Source organism: Bactrocera tryoni, chromosome 1 (assembly GCF_016617805.1).
Source record: "Bactrocera tryoni isolate S06 chromosome 1, CSIRO_BtryS06_freeze2, whole genome shotgun sequence".
NCBI classification, from domain to species: Eukaryota; Metazoa; Arthropoda; class Insecta; order Diptera; family Tephritidae; genus Bactrocera; species Bactrocera tryoni.
The window spans coordinates 17,443,623-17,453,420 of record NC_052499.1 but is presented as its reverse complement, the minus strand read 5'-3'; the positions used below and the strand labels follow the sequence as shown (position 1 = coordinate 17,453,420).

The following is a 9,798-nucleotide window of genomic DNA, read 5'->3' as shown; positions in this document are numbered from 1 at the left end:
TGCGGGGATACCAAATTCAGACATCGCGGCATAAAGGCAGCTCCTTTTCGTGCTGTCGAAAGCAGCTTTGAAATCGACGAAGAGGTGGTGTGTGTCGATTCTCCTGTTGAGAACACTTAGGGATAAATTGCTGAAATTCTCTTAATTGTCCAACTAAGAGTTTGCTTGTGTAGTTTGTTATGAACTGAGAACACTTAAGGGTTAAATTGCAGAAATTAATATTTTATATTCTAATAATTATAAGTTAATTTTAAAACTATTTCTCTAACTTTGTTTACATTTTATTTTAAATAATAGCAATGTCGATAGTATCCAATCATTGACGGTTTAAAATATTTCCAACCAATGTAATATCTGTACTAAGAGAAAAAAGTCTTAATACTTTTCTAAAATATACAGCAAAAAGCTACGGTTCTTAAAATTTCGATTACGATTCGCTTCGGAAAGTGATGATTCCAACAAATGACTCACATAAATAAAATAATGATAAAATAACAAGCGTTTAATTTCAAAATGCATTGTCGAAATTTCTATTTCGGAGTTATGACATTCTTTTCGTATGAGGTTAGGTGGTTCATTAAAAATTCTGAAATAATTAAAACTTATTTTATTGAAAATCAACATGCAATAAACAAACTTGTATAAAGCTTTTTTGTTCGAATGAATCAAAGCAGTAAGTCAAGCTAAGTAAACTTTATATATAGCAAATAATGAATAAAATTGCCTATTAAGTAAACATGCAAATAATTAAGTTTTGTAGTAATAGAAAAATCAAGCAAATAGCAGCTGGGAGCAAAGAAGACATATGTGTGTTGTGAGTTATGTTTATATCGTCACCTAAAATGCAAAACAGCGTATCATCAAAAAAAAAAAACAAAAATCGAAAATCGCTGTCAGATTTAATAACCCATACAAGTATATTACCATTTTATAAACAAAACACAAATTTTGTTTTAATGTGAGTGGTGTCTATCATATCGTTTTTCCTTGGCCTTTGAATCTATGAAAAGTGATGTTATGTTATTTTGCATTTTGGTTTTATATAGCTCATATAAAATGCATTTATTTCAATCTTTTGAAATACACCGTAAACACCTTTATGGTATTTTTGCATCATCTTTACTATGAAAACAGTGTTGTTTTTTATCAAGTAACGATCAAATGGTCATAACCGGCTTTTTGTAAAATTTTTGTGCATATTTTGGCCTCAAAAGGTGCAATTTCCATAATTTTTACTAGTTTTAATTTGTATGTGTGTAGGTGCGTATATTCATAGTGTTCAGGTTAGTTTTCTTGTACTTGTGTATATGTTTGCTTGTTTTTTTCAGTCTGATTGGATATGTGAAATATGTGCTTAAGTTGATTATTTATGTTGATTTTTGGTATTTATGCTGAATTTGCTTTTCTAAACGTGTCTGTGTTTTCATAAAAGTGGATATGTGAAGATTTGCTTAAACAAATATCTTATCATAAATTTAATGTAGACATGGTAAATATTTTTTTATAAATTATATTTTTAAACTTGCCTTTAAAATGTCTTTTTTTAATTGGAATTTTTTATTTAATATCCATGGTAGGTAACCAAAGAGCCAAAATACACTAAATCGGTTTATTTAAGGGTCATATATCAAATATGAAGAAAACGGGCATATTTTGTTGGCTCTTTGTCATACAAAATATAAATTAAATTTGCTCGTTACAAAGCAAACATAAGGTAAATTTTCCAGTGATTGATACATTTATGTATGTTGTTACCAACGAAAATATAAAAAAAGTCCACTACATGATTTTGGCCCACCTTAAAGTGAAGTTCTTCGAGATAGCATATACTCTAAGATGTCAACTGAACAAGTACATCATATCATTCACGAATATTTAGGTATCAGAAAGCTCTGTGTAAAGTGGCTGCTGCGCGGGCACACTTCTTACCAAAAACAGGAACAATGAGTTGGTGATTCGGAGCAGTGTTTGGAGATGTTCAAGCGTAAAAAATCCGAGTTTTTGCATCGGTATTTGACAATATATTAAATATGGCTCTATCATTTTACACCGAAGTCCCATCGTCACTCATCCGAGTGGACTGCACACGATGAACCTGCTACACAGCTTGGAAAAACAACGAAACAGTCGGCTGGCAAGGTTATGGCGTCCACATTTTTCGGATGCACATGGAATAATTTTCATTGATTAAACAGACGATCAATCGGTAGAAAATCGTGACAGAGGTGAGCCATAGCTGAAAAACCATGTCAAAGCAGGTCAAGTGTTATGCGTCGTAGCTGTTCGTAAAAGGAGGCCGAAATTATGGCCTTTTGGTTTTCGTACCACGATATGCATTGATCCTTGGTGAGTTTTTCTCCAAATTTTCAGGCAATAGCGTGCCGCAACCACCGTATACGACGGTTTTAGCTTCGTGTGACTTCTAGCTATTCAGAAAATTCAAACGACCTCTCCGGGAGACCGTTTTGAGTGGATTGAAGACATTAAACGTGAATTGCTACGCGCATTGAGGGTTTATCCGAAAATTGATTTCAACAACTGTTTCGAGGATTAGAAGAAACGTTGGCACAAGCATAACTGTATTTTGCTCAAGGGGTATTACTTTGAGGTGGACGACATAGATTTTGCAGAATAAGTTAAGAATTTTTAATTTAATTTAAAATGATGAACACAGTTTGCTATTTATTGCTAATAATAGTACAAGTGTGTGATTTCTTTATTCCACATATTATGTAGGTAAGGAAGTTATCTTCAATAACCAGATTAATTGAGTTTATCTGTCATATAATCACAATTCTGATTTGTATTATGTCGCTTTGATATGATGTAGTTATAGCATTGATACCATAATGATAGAAGGACAGACATCTTAAATCATTTTACATATCTAAAAGATACAATTTGTGGTGCTTTCCAATGCTCGGCTATGTCCGAACTTAGTTTTTCTCAACTTGTTGTAATATATGTTGGTTTTTCCTTTATATTCTAAATATAATTTTTCTGAGGGGTTTATAGTTTTTAGTTTGTTGATTTTATATTTAGGGTCTCATTAAGTTATAAGTTATAACGATTCGAAAACATAGCATTGAGAATCGTAAATGTGTAAACTCATTTGTGTATGAAATCCAACAACAATTTTTTTAAAAAAGTGTAGAAATTTATAATTTTACGATATTACGATGCTTTACGACGGGTTGTGAGTACACCAATTATTTATTTTATTATTATAATTATTATTTATTTGTTCCTTGATTTTTTGTTTTATATATTTGTCAATTATTGTTTTATCGTTAGAATTTACGAATTTTAAATGTTCCCCTTTTATACGTTTATTATTATTGTACTAAATATTAAATTGTTATTTTTGTAGTTCATACTGAAAATGGCATAAAAATGTTGTTTTAAAAAATTTTAAAATTTTCAAGTTATAAATATTAAAATTTTGGTTTTACTATTATTATTATTTTTTTTTGTGTTTTATATATATATATATTATTTTTTTTTAGTTTTTTAATTTTTAATTTTTGTATTTTTTTACTTTTAAATTTTTTTTTTTAAATTTGTTTCTTAAATATAATTTTTAATTTTGTCGTTATAATATATATATTTTTTTAACTTTTTAATTGATTTTTTATTTTTTTTAAATTTTTTTTTATTTTTTTTTAAATATAATTTTAAATTTTTTTCTTTTTTAATTTTTTTTTATCGTTTTTAGTTTTGTTAAGCAAACATTTGTAACATGCGATTTTTTTAAGTTTTTTGTTTTTATTTTTTTAATAAGTGGAGTGTGGGTATGTTTGGTGTGAAAACCAATATGCGAATTGACTATTTGTTTATATAAAAAAAAAACGAATTTAATAAAAGTATAATAAAATTGAACTAAATTAAATGAAATGTACATATATATGAAAACTGTTTAATATTAAGCTCTATAATGCATGAATAGCGTATTTTTTTGTTTATAAAGTGGTGTCTTGCTTTATCAAATTCGATAAAAATAAAGACCCCAGCGATATTTCTGTACAATAAGGAAGTATTTAGCAAAATGAAAACGACAAACAATCGAATAAATCACATGAACACGAAACAAACGTACTGATGTACCGACAAAAAATCATCAGCATCATCATCAACATCATCATCAGCAGCAGCACTATAATCATTAGCCATTATGTATAGTTAAGAGTATGAAAGGTATGAGTGAATTAAGTAATGCATGAAGTAATGAAAAGAAACCAACACACATTCACAATGAAATCGATTTATTCGATATAAATTTTTTTCTTGCTTTTAAATATTTATAAATTTCATTTATTTTAATTAATTCACACTATAATGTTAAATTTTAGCTTCTTTTCTTGCCGTTTATCTTGTTTAGCTATTTATAGTTTGCTTTTGCGCAATGTGTAATTATGTTCATATTCATATTTATATATATATTTGATTTGTTTCTAATTATAATTTTTATATTAAACAATTCGTAAATATCTTAACAAGTTATCTATGCGATTTTATTTCTATATAAATTTATATGTTACTTATATATGAATATTGGTATGTATGCAACTATATAAGTGGATGAATATGTACATATATATATATATGTATATATATAAATGACGTATTATATGTATATATATATGTAGTCTAAATGCATATACGTAACTACTTTAGCTAATAGAGGAAGATAGTAGCATAGAGAAGAGCGGAAAATTACTATAAATTCATTGGATACGTATACAAGTGTATATGTATATGTGTGTGTATATTAAGGAAAATTTTCCGTTTAGAACTTGAGAGGAATTTCACATATTATATATATATAACTGAAATCGCTTGCTTGTTTGTCAAATGAAAATACTTATATAAATGCTTAAAGGCGTTGAAGGATGCTTTAAAGGATGCATACAGGGTGTACCGCAATAAATAAATTCTTATGCAAATATGCATATGTATGTATACATTTGTTTGTATTTGCAAATATACTTTTTCCTTAAAAAAAATGTTTTCGTTCATATTGAGCATTTGATTTAATGTAATGCTTTGCAAGACGCCATGAGTGCATTCATGCAAGGAGCAACAGTCATACATATAATATAAATGATGATAAAATAGCAGATTCTGTATGTTTTTTCTTTGCATAAAAATAGTATTAAATCTGCACACAAAAATAAATAAGAAAAAATTATAGGCCTTCTGGTTTGTATATGTGTATCTAGATTTAGTTATTAGGTTTTTAACAAAAAAAAAAATTAGTAAACTCAATATTTCCTTTTAACCACACGAAACAAAAATCGTTGTCATCGGTTGCACCGCAGCTACAACACCTTTCACATATACAAAATATTTCTTACAGCAACTTCATAATATTGGATTAGTTCGTATGGCAGGTATATGCTATAGTGATCCGATCAAAAGAATTTCGTCAGAGATTCTGCCGTTGCGCTGTTCAATAATCCGTGAAGCTATCTCGTTAAATGAAAAAGTTGCCCATATAATATCACTTTATTCCAAACGAACAGTTTGCATGGCAGCCACGTGTTATAGTGGTCTGATATCGGCCATTTCGACAAATGAACAGTTTTTTAGAGAGAAAATGACGGATTTAAAATTTCAAAACAACATCTAACTAATAACAAAGCGTTATCTTCGGGCGCAACAGAACATTTCATACACTTGCAACTTGTCAGGACCAAAGCCAAGGAAATACCATAAGGTGAAAAACGTCAACCAGAATTTCGGATTTCAAGCAGTTAAAAGGCCTTAGACTAATAAAATGCTACCAAAGTTTCATCATGGTTCCTCACATACAATCACCGATCATATGGAGTGAAGTCACATGTTCGAATATCCTGATATTAGTTATATGGGGGCTATGTCAAATTTTCGCAGAATTTTACCCGTTTTAGGTACAAAGATACACTGTTATGAGTAAAACATGCGCTTACAATTTTATTAAGATAACTCACAGATTGGCTGATGTATTCGCTGTAAAGTCAATTGAAAGTTCGAAAAACTTTATATTAGCTATATGGGGGCTAAGAAAAATATTGACCCGATTTAACCTATTTTTGTCACATAAATATGAGAGCTGCTATATATATTCTGGCCTAGGGCAACAGTAAGTGTTGCCAGGTGCAATCTGACATTTTCATTGGAAAGTTTGACATTTTTTAGCATAACATCACTCAGAACGTTTTGTCATTTAATCGTGAATTGTTTTATTTACAGGGAATTAAAAAATTCATCTCTGAAATTTAACTCGTGAACATTTTCGTGCGATCATTTTTCACAACTTTCGACGTGGATTATCACGACAAGAGTGCATCGATGAACTAAAATCATTGTATGGCTATGAAGCACCATCCTATAGCTCTGTGAAAAACTGGTACAATGAAATCAATCGTGGCCGACGCTCGCTCAAAGACGAATTCCATGAAGGTCGTCCAAAAACAGCCCTTGTGCCAGAAAACATCGATGCCGTACGTGAACTGATAATGCAAGACCGTCATGTAACATACCTTCAGATAGAGGCATGCCTATGCATTTCTCCCACCAGCATACATTCGATGTTGCATGAACAAATGGCCGTAAAAAAGGTTTGTTCTCGTTGGATCCCGCACAATTTGACAATCGCTCGAAAAAAGGCTCGTGTGGATTGGTGTAAAGAAATGCTGAAAAAATACGATTGCGGTGCTTCAAAAGACGTTTATAAGAACGTCACAGGTGATGAATCATGGATCTATGCGTATGAGCCCGAAACAAAACAGCAATCGACAAAAACAAAAAAAATAAATAAAAAAAAACATTTTCGTTGAAAAAAATGCTTATTTACATTATTAGGCCAGAAATATATATAGCAACCTACCTATAGGCACTGGGGTCCACATATTCGGTACCTAGCGGCTTGAACAGTTTTGGTCGGATTTGGACAATTTTTGGTCATACTTTAAAGGAATTAATAGTGTAAAATTTTGTACCGTTTTAATAATTGCTTCTTGATTTGTCTACTTGAAGATGAAAGAACCAAAAACAATTTAAAATTATTTTATATGGAAATTAGGCGTGGGCGTAGTTCGATTTCGCTCATTTCCGTACTGTGACATAGGAATATTAAAATAATGTTATCTACCGAATTTGATTGAAATCGGTCGAGCAGGTACCGATTTGTGTGAATTCTCCCAAAAGAGGGTGGTGCTAAACCCCATTTATAGAATATACAAGAAGCACTATTTTCTGTGCAAGTTGTTTGAATTCATAGATTTCATAGTACTGGAAAATAAAATAATTTCATTTCGATTTAGCGGGCATCAGTTTCAGAGTAAACGTATTGTTTCATAAATGAGTTTCTTGGAAATTTTTGAAATACTATTAAGTTCAGAGCCTTGGTGGTAATTTATAGAGCAGGGGCTCTAATGAAAGATGCATTAGGCATATAACGGTTATTACTAGAAGTTATCGAAAGTTGTTTTTTTGTGAAAAACAAGGAAAGAACCGGTACTAGTCAGCTTTGTTGTGGCATTAAACATAGTCTGTATTTGCAAAAGGTATACGCCTTGCGAGAAAGCAAGCTTAATTTCCTCTGTTCGAAGAAAGTTGTCAATATATGTCATACAGAAGGAAGGTGGGATTCTAGGCGAATATACCGATTTCAATCTCCTTCTAATGTCAGATAATATACTCATATAACATTGTTATATTGGGAAAACATAATGGTAAACTATTAGGTGTTCGACTCTGGAATGAAGTAGACGCAACTAAAACTTGTTTGAAACTGGAGTTGGCAAAAGTATTGCGGCTATGCTTCTGAAAAATAGTGAACACCATAAAATATTAACAAATTATTTTACAACTTAAATTAACTGTGTGTGTACTGTGGCACATTAAATAGATATTTTTTTCATATCAACATCAAACATATTTAATTATACCCAGAATAGGGTGTATTTAGTTTGTCACGTCTGAGACTCCAGAAAGTATACAAATCTTCTCACCTGAAATGCAAATCAAAGTTTTTATTTTTAAGTCGTAGTTGAGTTCTTTATTGCTTACGATTCACTACATCATATCTTATATAAAATCTCGCAAAGTTTCAAACTTCCGCTCTCAGATATAACCATTTTATAACCAAACCCCAAATTTTGCTTCAATATGTGTGGTTTCTATTATATCACTTTCCTTTCACCTTTAAATTTATGAAAATTGATGTTACATTACTTTGCATTTTAAGTGACGATATACAAGGTCTGTCGCAAAAGAAACAGGACTGTTAAAAAACAACAAAAAATTAATATTTTTCAAAAGTTATATTTTTTTATCAAAGTAGTTTCCTTGTGCTTCGATACAGCGTTTAGCCCGGTCAATTAGCATTTCAAATGAGTGTTTAAGGTCATTTCTCGGAATGCTCTTGAGAATATCGGTCGTCGCCTTTTGGATAGCTGAAATGTCCTGAAACCAGTGTCCTTTCACGGGCAAATGCATTTTTCCGAAAAGGAAAAAGTCGCACGGTACCATATCAGGTGAATACGGGGAGTGATTAATGGTTAAAATGTGATTTTTGGTCAAATAATCGTCCTTCGAATGTTCCACTCTGAGCAATTTTTGCTCTTCAGTCAATTTGTGCGGAACAAACTTGGAGCACACCTTCCGTAAGCCCAATTTATCTATCAAAATGCGATGAATGGAGTCTTTAGTGATATTTAACTTCATTTCCATGTAACGCAAAGAAGATTTCGGCTCATTCTTAATAAATTCTTGCACTTTTTCTATATTGTTTTGGGTAATCACTGATTTTGGCCGGCCCGACCTCTGATCGCGACAGAGGTCCTCACGACCTTCTTGGAATCGCTTAAACCACTCATGCACATTACTACGGGATAGGCACTGATCATCATAAACTTTTTTCATCATTTGAAATGTTTCAGTAAACGTTTTCTCCAAGTTTAAAACAGAACTTAATATTTGCTCTTTGCATTTTACGACCGATGTCCAAAGGCTGCTGTCACTTTTTGATCGATAAGGTCGATTGTAGTTATCCAATTATCTTAAAATTTTTACGAAATGTCAAGAAGAGATCAAAATTTTTATTTCATATACCCACCAATAGGTGGCGCCACCAGAAACTGTTATATTTAAAAAGTTCTGTTTCTTTTGCGACAGACCTTGTATAAATGATCAGCCGAGTCGATTTAGCCATCACAGTTTTTGAGATATTAATCTGAATTTTTACATCAATCCTTTTCTCTCCAAGAAGCTGCTCATTTGTCGGAACATCCGACATCCAGACCACCATAGCGTAAAGCTGCCATACAAACTGAACGATCGGAATAAAGTGCTTGTATGAAGAACTTTTTCTTTGAAGAGATATCTTCATGAAATTCTGCATGTATTGTTGAGTAAGGCAATGATGCAATCTCCGAAGAAATTTGTCAAAACGAGTCACTTGTAACGAATCTTTTGTATTTGTGAAGGTTATTACAACCGAAGTTAACGGGTTTTCTACTTTTTACTTAAAAATAATTTGTGTGTTAACATATTATGCTCCTGATAATATTTTGTTTCATATTGCAACATTAGTTTTGGGCTTTGGTTAAGACTCCATGCTAGACTTGTGTTTTAATAAAACTAAAAAAAAAACGTTTACAAAAATGTAATATTCACGAAAATAATTGATAATGAAATAATTATCCTTAAATCAAGTAAAATAAAGTAAAACTTGTTCCGCGTGCATATGTTATTTCAATTTCATTTGCCTTTATTCCGCTCATTAACATTCACACACATATTAATATTAACATA

General features: G+C 31.1%; 1 protein-coding gene across 1 annotated transcript in view; it reads right to left on the bottom strand.

The window, feature by feature from the left end:
- LOC120766854 overlaps positions 1–9,798 on the bottom strand; it is a 159,475-nt gene that overhangs the window by 31,916 nt on the left and 117,761 nt on the right.